The sequence below is a fragment of the Triticum dicoccoides genome, chromosome 6B (assembly GCF_002162155.2).
Source record: "Triticum dicoccoides isolate Atlit2015 ecotype Zavitan chromosome 6B, WEW_v2.0, whole genome shotgun sequence".
Classification (NCBI taxonomy): Eukaryota; Viridiplantae; Streptophyta; class Magnoliopsida; order Poales; family Poaceae; genus Triticum; species Triticum dicoccoides.
Window position 1 is genome coordinate 678,065,751 of NC_041391.1, and position 16,816 is coordinate 678,082,566.

Genomic DNA, 16,816 nt, shown 5'->3' on the forward strand with positions numbered 1-16,816 from the left:
CGGGTATGACTTCATCATCTGCGTTCTTGTAACGCTTCCGCTTAGCAATCTTCAAAGATATGAAGATGATCATTCTCTCCCTCTCTTGTTTCTAGAATCTCCGTGGATTGATCTTGGTGATGCATAGAAAATTTTGAATTTCTGTTACGTTCCTCAACACCTATTAAAGTCCCCCACGCACATCCACGGGAGGTTATCCTGCGCTCGAAGATACCGCAAGGCATCCCAAGATTTTTTTTCCGAAGCTCCGTTTCGTGGCTCTCCATAAAATCTAGTGATTCTATAGAGTTTGTCATCCCACACTACCTCTGCATCAAGAAAGTATTGGCACCACGGCCTCACCATGACCTGGATATGCTCTCTCCACCACAAGGCAAGCCCCCCACTTCTTCCGTTTGCAATCCACCGCTACTCCACTTAGGAAACCCAAACTCCATTACAGTCTTTCCATTGCTTTTGCTGACTTTTTTGTTTCACTAAGAAATACCACCGCTGGGTTGTGCGACCGTATTAGGTCCCGTAATTCGCTAACTGTCGAGTCCAACCCCAAGCCTCGATAGTTCCATGCTAAGAGATTCATTGGTCCCGGCGGCCCCTTCTGCCAAGGCTCGCCGCTTTGTCATCATTCTCTTGGATGCAGCCAAACACCGAGGTAGTCTTTTGCCTCATATCGCGAATGAACCCATCATCATCTCCATACCTTTCACGATCTCCCTTCGCCATGCACACCTGCCTTGGCCCCCGCTTCCTGCTTTCATTCTCTCTTCCACCGTAAGAACCACTACGATATGTTTCCACATTCTCCCTTCTATGAATTCGCACGTAGTGACCCCTATGTCTGTCTCGGGTGCCATGCATATCGGATCCCCCCTGTCGTGGAAATATCACGTCAGATGTCCTCATGGAAGGACTTTGTCGTGGAGCCATTTCGACGGGTTAGCTTAAAGGGGTTAAACCGGACAAAGGACACGAGGGTTTTATACTAGTTCACCCCCTTCAATGAAGGTGAAAGCCTATGTCTAGCTGTGCTGGGATTATTGGGGTCTCGAGAGCCAGGCATAGCGTGTTTTGCTCCCTGGCTATCGAGACCCCAATAATCCCGACACAACTAGATGTAGGCTTTCACCTTCATCGAAGGGGCCGAACTAGTATAAAACCCTCATGTCCTTTGTCCGGTTTAACCCCTTTAAGCTAACCCATCGCGATGGATCCATGACTAAGTCCTTCCATGAGGACATCTGACGTCATATTTCCATGACAGTTGGCGCCCACCGTGGGGCTATCGCATGATGGTTTCGAGTTCTTGAAGGGCAACTTTGAAGGACTCAAAGGGTACGCGGTTGGCCGGATGACCAAGAGTCGTCGCAGCAAGCTCCACATCGACGACGCAGGATGGGGCCCCGGGCCCGGCTTAATTGAGTACGGGTACCAGTCCCCTTTGGCGGAATTCACGTTTTCATTGGCAAGATCGGCGAACCGGGCCCTGAGCCAGACGTCTGCATCGACCTCGTCAAGACGGCTCAGCGTGCAAGCCCCGCTCGGATTCAGCCCACCATTAAGCATGCGTTCGTGGGATGTGTCCATGGGATCAGATCTGAACCGGTGTCTGAAGGTGAGACGGTCGCTTATTCCGACGGCGAATCATCTGCTGGAGAAACCGAATCCCTGTACCAAGTTCATGACGATGTGTTCGAAGGGTATTCCGATGGCACCAGTTTTCGGAATTTCTTGAACTGCCGAACCGAGTCGGAATCTTCATGGCCGGAACACATCCAACTTTGTAAAATTCTACTGCGGCAGCGTCCGGACCGGTAGCAGGGGCAGGAGGCTCCGCGCGCCGGCCGGCTCAAGTTCTCTCCGGTTTGATGGATGCCTGGGCAACCTTGTTGACCATTGAGGGAGTCCTGGATTAGGGGGTGTCCGGATGGCCGAACTATGACCTTTGGCCGGACTCCCGGACTATGAAGATACAAGATTGAAGACTTCGTCCCGTGTCCGGATAGGATTTTCCTTGGCGTGGAAGGAAAGCTTGGCGATATGATATGAAGATCTCCTCCCATTGTAACCGACTCTGTGTAACCCTAGCCCTCTCCGTGTCTATATAAACCGGAGAGTTTTAGTCCATAGGACGAACAACAATCATACCATAGGCTAGCTTCTAGGGTTTAGCCTCTCTGATCTCGTGGTAGATCAACTCTTGTACTACCCATATCATCAATATTAATCAAGCAGGAGTAGGGTTTTACCTCCATCGAGAGGGCTCGAACCTGGGTAAAAACATCGTGTCCCTTCTCTCCTGTTACCATCCGCCTAGACGCACAGTTCGGGACCCCCTACCCGAGATCCGCCAGTTTTGACACCGACATTGGTGCTTTCATTGACAGTTCCTCTGTGTCGTCACCCTTAGGCCCGATGGCTTCTTCGATCGTCAACCATGACGCGGTCCAGGGTGAGACTTCTTTTCCCGGCCAGATCTTCATATTCGGTGGCTTCGCACTGCGGGCCAATTCGCTTGGCCATCTGGAGTAGACCGAAAGCTACGCCCCTGGCCATCAGGTCAGGTTTGGAAGCCTAAACTACACAGCCGACATCTGCGGGGACTTGATCTTCGACGGATTCGAGCCACAGCCGAGCGCGCCGCACTGTCACGATGGGCATGATCTAGCTCTGCCGCTGGACAGCGCCCCGAGCGCCACTCAGGTGCCCGCTCCAACCATTAGCTCGAAGCCGACTGCGCCAGTCGGGGACGGTCGGTTGGACGCCGCCCCAGGAGCCGCAATCTCTACGGCAATAGAGCCGAATATTAGCCTAGTACTTTGCAAGGCCCGTGACTCCAAGGTGCCGGACTCCGTCCTGGACTCCGAATCCGATCGAACTCGATTGGGCTCCGATCATGGAGTTCACCGCCGCGGACGTCTTTCAGCACTCGCCCTTTGGCGATATCCTGAATTCACTAAAGTCTCTCTCTTTGTCAGGAGAGCCCTGGCCGGACTATGGTCAACATGGTTGGGATGCGGACGACGAAGAAATTCGAAACCCACCCACCACCCACTTTGTAGCCACTGTCGATGATCTAACCGACATGCTCGACTTCGACTCCGAAGACATCGACGCTGTGGACGCCGATGAAGGAGAGGACCAAGAACCAGCACCTATAGGGCACTGGAAGGCCACCTCGTCATATGACATATACATGGTGTACACCCCCAAAGCAGGGGATGGTGATGAAAAAACGGAGGACGGCCCCTCCAAGAAGCAACCCAAGCGCCGAGGTCAGCGCGCCGCTCTAAATCACACCAAAGCAAGAACGGCGAATCCAGCACCGAAGACATCAACACCCAGACAGTGCTGAAGACAAACCCCTCCAGCAGGATTCAGCGCACAAGGACGAAGGAGCCAGCCCTCATGAGAGAGCGGCAGACAGAGAGGTCGAGGACAACAATTATATGCCTCCCTTCGAAGACGAGGCAAGCCTCGACGACGACGAATTCGTCGTGCCAGAGGATCCCGTCGAACAAGAGCGTTTCAAACGCAGACTTATGGCCACAGCGAGCAGCCTCATGAAAAAACAGCAGCAGCTTAGAGCTGGCCAAGACTTGCTAGCCGACAGATGGACTGAAGTCCTAGCGGCCGAAGAATATAAACTCGAACGCCCCTCCAAGAGTTACCCAAAGCGCAGGCTGCTACCCCAACCAGAGGAGGAAGCAACTAAACCTACATCACCAACGTACGATGCGCCCGATCGGCCACCCCGTGGCCGCGACAGAGAGGCCCTTCGGCCCTCAATACAAGCCGCACCCCGGCGGCTCTCTAAGAATACTAGAGCGCGGGGAAATGCAACAGACCTGCAAGACATATTGGAGGATAAGGCAAGGCAAACAAGATCGATCTACGGATCGCGTGGGCGCCCCACATCATGTGACGATAACCGTCACGCCGGATATGATAAATACGGCCAGGCCGAATACAACAGACAAAGCTCATCCGAGCTACGTCGCGATATAGCCCAGTAAAGGGGCGCCGCACACCCACTATGCTTCATAGACGAAGTAATGGATCATCAAATCCCCGAGGGTTTTAAAATCGTAAACATCGAATCATACGATGGCACAACTGATCCCGCGGTATGGATCGAGGATTATCTCCTTCATATCCACATGGCTTGTGGTGATGATCCACATGCCATCAAATACCTCCCGCTCAAGCTTAAAGGACCAGCTCGGCATTGGCTTAACAACCTGCCAACAGAGTCAATTAGTTGCTGGGAGGAACTGGAATCCGCATTCCTTGACAACTTCCAGGGCACTTATGTGTGACCACCAGACGCCGATGACCTAAGCCACATAATCCAGCAGCCAGAGGAATCGGCCAGACAATTCTGGACATGGTTCCTAACCAAGAAAAAATCAAATAGTCGACTGTCCAGATGCCGAGGCCCTTGCAGCCTTCGGGCACAACATCCGAGACGAATGGCTTGCCCGGCACCTAGGACAGGAAAAGCCGAAATCTATGGCAACCCTCACGACACTCATGACCCGCTTTTGCGCGGGAGAAGACAGCTGGCTAGCTCGTAGCAATAACATTACCAAGAGCCCTGGCAATTCGGATACCAAGGACAACAATGGCAGGTCACGTCGCAACAAGCACAAGCACCGCATTAACGGCGACAATACTGAGGATACGGCAGTCAATGCCGGATTCAGAGGCTCTAAACCCGGTCAGCGGAAGAAGCCATTCAAAAGAAACCCTCTGGGCCCATCCAGTTTAGACCGGATACTCGATCGCTCATGTCAGATACACGGCACCCCCGAACAACCAGCCAACCACACCAACATGGATTGTTGGGTGTTCAAGCAGGAAGGCAAGTTAAGTGCCGAAACCAGAGACAAGGGGCTGCATAGCGATGACGAGGAGGAGCCCCGGTCGCCGAACAACAGAGGACAGAAGGGCTTCCCCCCGCAAGTGCGGACGGTGAACATGATATACACAACCCATATCCCCAAAAGGGAGCGGAAGCGTGCTCTAAAGGACGTCTATGCGTTGGAGCCAGTCGCCCCAAAGGTCAACCCATGATCCTCTAGTCCGATCACTTTTGATCGAAGAGACCACCCACTAGCATTCATCACGGCGGATTCGCCGCATTGGTCCTAGACCCAATCATCGACGGATTTCACCTCACTAGAGTCCTAATGGACGGCGGCAGCAGCCTGAACCTGCTTTATCAGGATACAGTGCGAAAAATGGGTATAGATCCCTCAAGGATTAAACCCACAAAGACAACCTTTAAAGGCATCATACTAGGTGTAGAAGCCAGCTGTACAGGCTCGGTTACACTCGAAGTGGTCCTCGGATCCCCGAATAACTTCCGAAGCGAAGAGTTAATCATCGACATAGTCCCATTCCGCAGTGGCTATCACTCCCTGCTCGGACGAACCGCATTTGCAAAATTCAATGCGGTGCTGCACTACACATATCTCAAGCTCAAGATGCCAGGCCCTCGCGGAGTCATCAAGATAAATGGAAACACCGAACGCTCTCTCCGAACGGAGGAGCACACGGCGGCCCTGGCGGCGGAAGTACAGAGTAGCCTCTCAAGGCAATTCTCCAATCCGGGTGTTAATCGTCTGGACAACTTCAAGCGCGCTCGAAGTAACCTACAACAAAACCGGCCGGCACATTCCGAGCAAGCATAGCAGTGCGGCCCCAACCCTAGCCCTCGGCACATGGCGATACCGGTACCACGCGTACATAATTACGCTTTGGAAATACCATGGCCATAAGGGGAGGGGCACAACCACGGCACGCCCAGAATGCGTCTCAACCGCACTTAGGGGCTCCCTATTCTGCCGTTTCTTTTTTTATATACTTTCAGGACCCAACTATTTGGAAGGCCTGTCCGGCAGTACACTCGCCGAACACATGATGCAACAGCCAGGGAGAGAACAAGCCGCGTCAAATGTCCAGGTGGTCTTTATAACAAGCTAAATAGTTGTTTTACTTAAAGTCCCACAGCTTGCCCCTGGAGGGGGACATGTCAAATAATCTCATCTCTTGCTTATGCACTATTTGTATCGTTCTGCTTTCATAGCAGCCTTTTTTAATAAACAATACATAGCTCTTATCTATTATTGTATTCATCTATTTTTATACAAATATGTTCAGTCATGAAATTATGCAACCGTCACTTTGGTACGGCCAATACACCAGGGGCGTAAGCACCCCATAACATGGTGTGAGAAGACCGAACACTCTCATGAGTGCGGCACCCCGAACTTATAGCACTATATGCATCGGCTCCGAATCATGTCTTGGGTCAATAGTTGGGTTTGCCCGGCTCCCATGTTTTGGTACCTTATGTTCCGCAATGTTGGCTAAGGTAGCGCTAGGAGAACTACTGCGATTGTGCCCCAGTTGAGCTGGGTTAACACCTCAGTAGAGAAAGCTAAAACTGACCGTCATGATAGTGCGAGAGACCGGTCGTTGTTCACGAGGTTTTTCGAGTCCTTAAAGACTTATGCCGCTTAGAGCGAGGAGCCGGACTTATCCGGCCTAGGCGTGGATAGCGCCCCGAACTCAGTCTTCCGAATACTAGGGGCTTCGCCGAAATTTAAAATTATAGAATTCTATGGCTAAGTGAGAGTGATAAAGCATTATAAGTCCGATGGCCTGGTTCATTGTGCTGAGCGCCTCCCTAGATGGACCCAAGAATGGGAATAAGAGCACTCAGGTTTATCCCGAACACCCCAGCACTCGTGGCATGGGGGTAGAAGCCGACGACTTGCATCTCTCAGATTTGATAAACGGCCGCACAGAAGGTAATATTTTAAATTAACAAGCGTTTCTTAACGCATATGAACAATGTTTTCAACGTACAGGATAACAGATGCGAGTCTACTCAAAAATTACATCTTTGGTGCATTCACACGCTATAAGGCGGGCACCCTTCAGGACACCCTTATAATACATCTCGGGCGTGCGATACTCCTTGCCCGGCGGTGGCGCGTCCGTCAAAAGCTTCTCAGAGTCCAGCGTGCCCCAGTGCACTTTAGCACGGGTAAGGGCCCGACGGGCACCTTCAATACAGACAGAGCGCTTGATGACTTCAATCCACGGACAAGCGTCCACCAGCCGCTGCACCAAACCGAAGTAGCTCCCAGGCATGGCTTCTCCATGCCACAGCCGAACTATGAGGGCCTTCATGGCCTGTTCGGCAACCTTGTGGAGCTCGACCAGCTGCTTCAGCTGGTCGCTCAGGGGCACCGGATGTCCGTCCTCAGCATATTGAGACCAGAACACCTTTTCCGTCGAGCTCCCCTCCTCGGCTCGGTAGAACGCGACAGCATCAGACACACTACGGGGCAGATCGGCGAACGCTCCTGGAGAGCTCCGGATTCGGGTAAGTAACAGATAATTCACTTTTATATGCTTGCTTTGCATAAAGAATGCCATACCCGCCGCTATTTTCTTTATCGCCTCGATCTCCTGGAGGGCCTTCTGGGCTTTGGCCTTAGCGGTTTTGGCACTCTCAAGAGCCAAGGCGAGCTCGGACTCTCGAGTCTTCGAGTCACGCTCCAAACTCTCGTGTTTTTCCACGAGAGCCTGGAGCTCTTGCCGCACCTCCACCACCCGCGCCTCCTGCTTCTCTCGCTCGGTGCGCTCCAAGGCCGCTCTGTTTTCGGCCTTGGACACCGCTTCCTTTAGGGTCGCCACCTCGGTCATGGCCCCTGCAACATTCACGTTGGTCCTGTCATTATTTGCAACCAGGTATTTCTATATACATTTACATGCGGTATTACATACCCTCCTTGTCCTCGAGCTGCTTCTTGGCACGGCCGAGCTCGTTCTCGGACCGCTCGAGGCTCTCTTTCAATGCATTGACCTCCACAGTCAGTGCGGCAGAGGTCAGCAGCGCAGCCTGCATTCCCATAATGACATACTTATGTTAGACTCCTGCGTATATCTTTTTATATCCTCAGCTCGGCTTTTCTTTCCGAACACCAAACTGAGCATCAGGGGCTACTTTCTATGCGGTAACATTTTTATATGTTTCGAATACATACCTCAAAGCATGTTAACAGACTTGTACAGGCTTCTGTCAGCCTGCTCTTGGCGGACTGAACCTTCTGAATCACCGCACTCATAACAGTGCGGTGTTCTTCGTCGATGGAGGCGTCGTTAAGCACCTCCAGCAAATTGTCTGGCGCCCCCGGGTGGACGGAGGTCGCCAGCGTCGTAGGCTTGCCCTTCTTACGAAGGCGCCGCCTGTCGAACTCTGGAACCGTTGACGGTTCCGGAGCAGTGTCCGGCCCAGGGCCGGACTTAGAGCCCTCCGGGGATTTACCCCCTTTGGGCCTGGAGTCCGGGAGGTCGCCTTGCGGCGCCTCCAGGACCACATCCTCCTGGTTGAGTCCCTTTTGGGACTCCACCTCAGCGTCATCCGCAGGGAGAGGGGAGGAGGCCGTCGGAAGTGAAGCGCTATTCACGTCCGACGAATTCAGGGAACCGCTCGATGAATTGCTGAGCTGAGCCCTGGGAAGACTACATAATTGAATTCGGCGTCAGAAGGTACCGTATAATAGAGGAGCGCCATAAGTTATTCGGGTGTCCGGATACTTACGATTTTGCCAGGGGCTTGACCCTGGATGGCCATTCCACCCTGCCGTCTTCGGCATCGGAGGCGTAGTCCGGCAGAAGGTTCCTCCCCTTCTTGGGCCCTCCGGCCTCCCCAGTTGGGGCGGCCTTCCTTTTCTTTCCTCCCCCCGCTGGAGGGGGAGAGGCTTCTTCTTTTTCCTCCTCCTCATCTTCGGAGGCGGAGGGTGCTTCGGGGTCGTCGGGTGATGAATCCGACACAACCAGGCGCCGGGAACTCTTTCGAGTCCCCGTGGCCTTCTTCTTGGCCTTCTTCTCCGGCACCACGTGAGGTGCCGGAACCAGCAGCTTCGTTAAGCGAGCATCCGCTGGGTCTTCGGGCAAAGGAGCCGGACAGTTGATCTGTCCAGCCTCCTTCTGCCAGTCCTGTTAAAGGGATGGGGGTTTAGATCCCGCATAGAATCAAATCTATGGAAAACAAATACCTCGTAATGGAAAAATTAAGCTCACCACGCTGGCTTGGCGCGTGGCGCAGAATCCACGATCCTCGGTGATGGGAGGGGAGACCTCGGAGCTCTTGAATAGCACCTTCCAGGCATCCTTGTGCTTTGTGTCGAAGAGCCGGGACAGAGTCTGGTGCTTTGCCGGATCGAACTCCCACAAGTTGAAAGCCCGTCGTTGACACGGTAGAATCCGGCGGAAGAGCATGACCTGGACTACGGTGACAAGTTTAACCTTCCTGCCGATCAGGTCTTTGATGCAGGTTTGAAGTCCGGTCACTTCCGCCGAATTACCCCACAACAGGCCCGTCTCTTTCCAAGATGTGAGCCGTGTGGGGATGCCAGAACAGAATTCGGGGGCTGCTGCTCGTTCAGGGTCACGCGGCTCGGTGATAGAGAACCACCCCGATTGCCACCCTTTGATGGTCTCTACGAAGGCGCCCTCGACCCATGTCATGTTGGCTGTCTTGCCCACCATGTCGCCTCCGCACTCTGCTTGGCGGCCGCCCACGACCTTTGGCTTGACGCTGAAGATCTTTAGCCATAGGCCAAAGTGAGGCTGGATGCGGAGGAAGGCCTCGCACACGACGATGAACACCGAGATGTTGAGGATGAAGTTCAGGGCCAGATCGTGGAAGTCCAGGCCGTAATAGAACATGAGCCCCCGGACGAACGGGTGAAGAGGAAAGCCCAGTCCGTGGAGGAAATGGGGGAGAAATACAACCCTCTCATGGGGCCTAGGGGTGGGGATGAGTTGCCCCTCATCTGGAAGCCGGTGCGCGATGTCATGAGACAAGTATCCGGCCTTCCTCAACCTTTTGATTTGTCCCTCCGTGACAGAGGAGGCCATCCATCTACCTCCCGCTCCGGACATGATTGGAGAAGGTTGAGGTAGGAAGTGCGGACTTGGGCGCTGGAGCTCGAGTGTGCAGGGATGGATAAGCAAAGGAGGAAGAAGGCGTAAATGGAAAGGGTAGATTCTTATCCCCTTATATGGGCGGCCGAAGCTACAAACCCCCACCAGCCTAATAAAACTCGCTTATCTCCCAAGCACCACGGTTAATAGTGCGGTTGGGTTACCCACGCCCGTATTGATGAGAATCCCGGAATAAGGGGACACGATCTCTGCTTTGACAAGACGTGCCAAGGAAACCGCCTCGCTAAACATGCTGAGGTGGAACAGTAAAATGATTTGAATAAAGGCTTGGCCGTGGTGTGATGTCATGCTGCGGAATACGTCAGCAAATTAGATTGGTACAGATATTATTCTCTCTACGGTAGTATGTGGAACTTATTTTGCAGAGCCGGACACTATCCTTGTGTTCAACATGTTCTATGAAGTATTCGGAGGAGGAACCCGCCTTGCAATGCCTAAGACAATTTGCACGGCAGACTCGTCGTCATTGAAGCCTGGTTCAGGGGCTACTGAGGGAGTCCTGGATTAGGGGGTGTCTGGATGGCCGGACTATGACCTTTGGCCAGACTCCCGGACTATGAAGATACAAGATTGAAGACTTCGTCCCGTGTCAAGATAGGATTTTCCTTGGCGTGGAAGGCAAGCTTGGCGATGTGATATGAAGATCTCCTCCCATTGTAACTAACTCTGTGTAACCCTAGCCCTCTCCGGTGTCTACATAAACCGGAGAGTTTTAGTCCGTAGGACGAACGACAATCATACCATAGGCTAGCTTCTAGGGTTTAGCCTCTCTGATCTCGTGGTAGATCAACTCTTGTACTACCCATATCATCAATATTAATCAAGCAGGAGTAGGGTTTTACCTCCATCGAGAGGGCCCGAACCTGGGTAAAAACATTGTGTCCCTTATCTCCTGTTACCATCCGCCTAGACGCATAGTTCGGGACCCCCTACCCGAGATCCGCCGGTTTTGACACCGACAACCATGGCAGTTACTCTGGCGACGCGGGATCAGCACAATGCGGACGTTGTGAGGCTAAAGGATCAGATAACATAGGCCAAAGAGGATGTAGCGGCTGAGGAGATCAGGATGGCTGAGGAACGGGCCGCTTTAGATGCCCAGGTGCAGAGGATTCAAGCCGAGAAATATCGACTTTTGATGGATCAGAATGCTTCGAATCAAGTATTCAGGAGGATACATCAATCTCGCTTGCCGGCGGATTACAATGCGATGAATCTCTTTGATACACCAGGAGCAGGGACTAGCAATCCGGCAGCAGTAAACCAGACTATTGTGCCAAGGACCGGGGCGCCGGATCAACCTCAGGTGATGGGTCCACCTCGCCGAACGGACAACCCGCCACGGTATACCACACCCCCGCCGGGTCACTTCTCTACCCCTTTAGACAATATGATAGCAGTAGCATCCCGGCTGGCAGCTATATTTTCCGATAGAGGGTGAATCGCCAGCGAAGGTTGAGACGTGACGGGAAATGGATCTTCTTCAAACGGCTATGACACAGCAGCAAGCTTACTCGTATAGCCGAGATAGGATTCACACGACCCTCCGTCCGAGCAAAAGCTATAGCAGGCATATAGATGAACCGGAGGTGTCCAGCAGTGCGCGATGCCGTATTGTCCCTCAAGGACCCAATCCGGCGCATGGTGAGGGGAACGCTCAGGACGTCGTGGATAATGGCAGAGAACGAAGGGAGGCCGCTTTAGCAGCACAGTATATGGGTCGTCATCAACCCGCCCCGGTTCAGCCAGCAGCGTCAGTAGACCGAAGCACTGGGGTTGCCTTCAGTTCCTGGGGAGTACCATGTCTCATTCCAGCTCTCCGTAATGTGCGGCTGCCTAAAGATTTCAAGGGTCCATGTAAGAACCTTTCAACAAGGCGACTTGGTGCTCCGGCTCATCCAGGATCAGACCGATATGCACAAGTTATCCCCACCTTGGGAAGGGCCCTTTGTGGTCAGCAAGAATCTGCACAACGGATCATACTACCTCATTGACATTCGAGACAACTCACGAAGTTCTGAGGAGGAGACCCGGCGGCCGTGGAACATAGCTCTCCTTCGGCCTTACTATACTTGAGCCATAGGCTATTCTTATGTACATATTTCGACAATGTATATATTATGATCAATAAAATAAACCAGCATCCTTGCTATAAGCAGGGCCTCTGCTGTTTTTTCTCAAATATCTTTTGAGTTACATGGGGGCTTCAGCTGACAAAGCGGAATACTACCTGTTAAGCCGGCTATCATGCCACAATACAGCCTGGGAGCTTCACACCCAAGGGGCCAAAGAGAGTCTGGATGCTATGCACAGCTCAAACATAGGCACCCAATGAGCATAGCTCACAAAGTTACTTGGGGGCTCTTTGTGTAAAGTAACAAAGAGTTTGAAAGGACCCTTGTAGCTGGGTATTGACCCACGGCTTGGAAGCCTGGTTTATTCACCTAAAACCCCGGGTTAACCTACCTTCATCAAGTAAGCCACTCCTATCTAGGTAATCCTGGCATGACCCGCCGAACGTTTGACAGTTACTCTCATTGAGACCCTAAACTTGTCAAAGTTAAAACGATGATTGGTTAGTTGGAGGCCCATCTTAAAAGGATTTGTCAAATGGTTTAACTCAGCGGCCTGGCAGCCCATGAAAAGCCTCGTATTTGGGCCTGGCAGCCCTCGAAAAGCCTCAACTACACGGTTTTATTTGCCTTTGTCAAGATTTTTCTTTTTGATGAATTTTATGTTGAACCGGTATCTTTTGATTCGGTCTGGCTTTTCAGTTATCATACTAACCCGGTGTTTGTTAACCCAGATTGGCTTTCAACTACAAGTTGTTAGGCCTTATTATTAAATTGGTGTTTGTTAACCTGGCTTGGCTGTCAACTAACAGTTGCCAGACCTTATTATCAAACCGGCGTTTGTTAACCCGGCCTGGCTTTGACTATATGTCGCCAGTTTGATCATCTGGTGTTCATCGTAACCCGACATGACTTATTACACAACATTATTATATGGTGAGAGTTATAAAAACTCAAGATTTGTGTCTTCACCCTTATTACAATCAAAGTTGGTAAACCAACTAAGTGATGTCACATTACAGGTATGTTATTTCATATTTATTATAGTTTGGTTATCAATCAGGATTTATCTTGGGCATTATGACCCGTCCGGCGGTAAAACGCCAAGACAATTTTTTATATGCAGACATCAGGATCACATGATATTATCAAAGTATAATCAAACATAGCACATATCATGGCAGATCAACAAAGTCATGCATCAGTACCACAGATCAAAGAGTTTTAACTAGCCTACTACAAGGCGCTTTGAGGCCCAAGATGCTGATTGTTCTTACACAACAAAGTCTGTCAAAGTAACCCGAATGCCGGATTAAGACTCATTGCCAGGACGACGTGAAGTTGATGGATCTTCAGGCGCCGGTTCAACCTCCTCCTCTCCACCCAGAGGCTGGAAGTCAATGGTGGTCCAGTCAATCCGGGTTAGAGCCTGAAATACAGCTTCTTCACTTATCAGATTGGACGGTCAACATCAGGGGCGTAAGTGTGCTTAGGATTGGCGGGATAAGGCTTTGCGCTTCTGTCACAGTCGTATCAACCCGCTGGTTCCTTTCATCGTAAAAGGACCGATGAACAGTCAAGTTAGCCTCTGCTGCCAGTTGACTTGATAGTGGACGCATCTCCTTTGTGAGGGTTTTGAGGGCTTCCTTGTCAAATGCTGACCCGTCTGCTTGTTCATCCAGAAATCCCTTGGCGATATCAACTGGATCTAAGTCAGATATCCATTCTTTGGCCCGAGTCAGTGCCAGTAAACGCCATCCCTGGCAGCAGATCGCTTCACCTCCTCTATCTTAGCCGGTGTCATGGATAATCTTGCTAGTGTGTCCTTGATCAATGTTGGTGCCGGTTTGTTGTATGAGACTGCACAGATAACCCCTTGAGCACCAGTGTATAATTGTTCAATCAAAGTGTACGCTACCTTCAATTTCATCCCCATATCTGTGCCCAGCTGAGCACACTACTAGGAAAAGTCCTACTAATGGCGCACCGGTTTTTCCTACTAATGGCGCACTACCGGTGCGCCATTAGTAGCACACCATTAGAATTTTTTACTAATGGCGCACCACTGGTGCGCCATTAGTATCTGGTATACTAATGGCGCACCTGGCAGTGCGCCATTAGTATGTAACTCCATGCGCCATTAGTATGCCTCCCGGGGGGCCATATGTAACCATGTGCTTTGTCACACTAATGGCGCACTCTGCCTTGATGCGCCATTAGTATCCTTGGGCATACTAGTGGCGCACTCTGCCTTGATGTGCCATTAGTATGAATATTTGGTTTTTTTTTGCTTTTCTGATTTTTGCACAGGTTACAAAATATATTATTGGACAGAATATAGACAGCAGCACACATCAACATCAGATTCATCGAATACAATAGAATATTAGTCTCCGAATACAATCCATCATATTAGTCTCCAAATTCAAAAGACTGAACAAAGATAAAACATTACAAGTCGCAAGACCGCGAGTATCGAGTTAGTCTTCACATTACAAGTCGATATCGATCATCTAAACTACCATCACATAAAAGAGAGTTGTGGTCATCACGATGAGCATCATCGCGATCAAACTGGTCTTCATCCGGTTCCTCCAACGCTCCCTCCTCTCTCCCGCTAGATAGCGAGCATATCTAGATTCCGCCTCCGCCCTAGTGGTGTACCCTTTGTAACTGTTACCACTTAAACGGTGAACCTGTCTCCGACACTCCTCCCAGTCGTCGTAGACTCCGGGAACCTTACCCTTGTACACGACATACGACGACATCTCTATGCACAAGCCAAACAACAGACAATACATAAGAAATATGTAAGTATGCAACAAAAGGATCGTAAGAGAAAAGAAAGACATTAATAGCACGATTCATGGTCCTACTAATAATAGCATTGATTACATCTAAGTTGAACGACTGTCCAAACCAAAGAGACATACAAATTCATTAAAGTTTAATTACAACATGAGCCAATCAATGTTTCAGAACTACACGTCACTACTTTCGACTCGACTCATCGGACAGGAGCGTGGATGAAGCCGTCATCTGTCATGATGGTCATGAAATCGCGGTCGTTTTCACCCTACATTTGTAGCGTTCCATCTATCTCACTGTTGGATGGTTGATATCTGAGGAAGAACTGCCCCGAGGTATGAAGGACATCTTGATGGATGATGTCCGCCGACTCCGACTGGATGCGAAAGAATTCTTGTCTGAGGTCCGCGTCCTGGATTGCCGACAAGCTCGCGGCCCAATCTTTGAGATTATCTGGTAGCAGAAGGTGATGATGGTCCCTTATGATCGCCCGCATGTGATGGAGGGTGTAGTAGGCATCCTTCTGACTGCCTGGCGGCTGCTTGACGCAGCAGAACTTCGTATTGTGTGAGAAGGTGTGCTTGTCGTACTTACAAACTGCCCTGGTGAAGGTGCCTCCAGATTTGGCGTAGCCGGGGAGAACAGCATCAAAAACTTTCTTGACATTTGTGTAGTCTATCTTGGAGTTACGGTTCGGGTCGAAATACGTGGCCATGGAATATTTCAGGCTTAAGAGGATGAGTGTGCAATGTGTGTCACTGCACAGAACACGGAATGTTAGAAAAAAAAAGAACGATCGAAATGTAAGAAATCATATGTTATGGGGCGGTTAAGGGATGACTTACTCGGGAAAGTAAGCCACAAGGAAGTTATCCTTATCTGGGTTTGCCAGAATGACGCCTTCAAGGTGTGAACTCGCAACTTGGCGGTCCCCAGCGCTGCTCAAGTGCTTGGCACGCATGTAGAAGGGGTCAACTATCACGATGTCTGGGGTCTTGTCTCTAATGATCCGCATCTCCATACTCAGCGAAAACAGCCGAACGAAGGTGTAGTGCAGCGGATGAAGGTTAAACATAGCAAAGATGTCATCAAACCGTAGGACGATCGTACCCCCGATGTCGCCATCCACAAAGCCCTTGCCCTCTGGCACCTTGGCCACAAAGGTATGCCACATCCTTCTCTCTGAGATGCCGCTTCTCCAAAGAAAGAACACTGTCGCGCAGACTCCGCATAGCACCGGTTGCAGCATTAAGCATATTTGGCGGTAGCATCGCCCTACCCGCCACATGCACCCTCCTCGAGATATCCTTAGGTGAAGGTGGCCCGTCCTGAGAACGGATCGAACTTGGTGCCTGCTGGCTCGCACCGGCGCCCTTGTTATTCTTTCCTTTCCGTCCCTTCTTCTTGATCTCCTGTAATGGGACCGAGTTCTGCTCACAGACCGCCTTCTTGAGCGTGTTGGGGCTGATAATATTTCTCACCTCAGCTATCTGAGGCTCGGTGAAGGCGGGAGCTGGAGGCGTCTCCTGAGAACTGAACACCAGACGACGCCTATTGCAATTGGATTTCTCCGCCGTACCAGCTAGATTGCGGTCGTCTTGGTTGGGTTCTTGAGAAAGAGGCCCGCAGAAGTTGTCAGCGTACCCATGTTCGGCAAAGTACTTATCGACTTTGGTAAATGTACCGTCGTCGTTGTCATTGTCGTCCGGATCCTGTGCCATAGGGCTGTCCGGATCCTGTGCCATAGGGATGTCCGACATAGGGATGTCCGGCAGGTCCTGTAGCGTTGCGGCGTTCTTGCCATGGCTTGGCGCCAGCACGACTGGCGGTCTTGTCTGTGGGGTGGTGTCCCCCGCCCCGAAACGAATCTGGCTCTTCGGCCAAAGCAGTGGCCAGTTTACGCAGGCGCT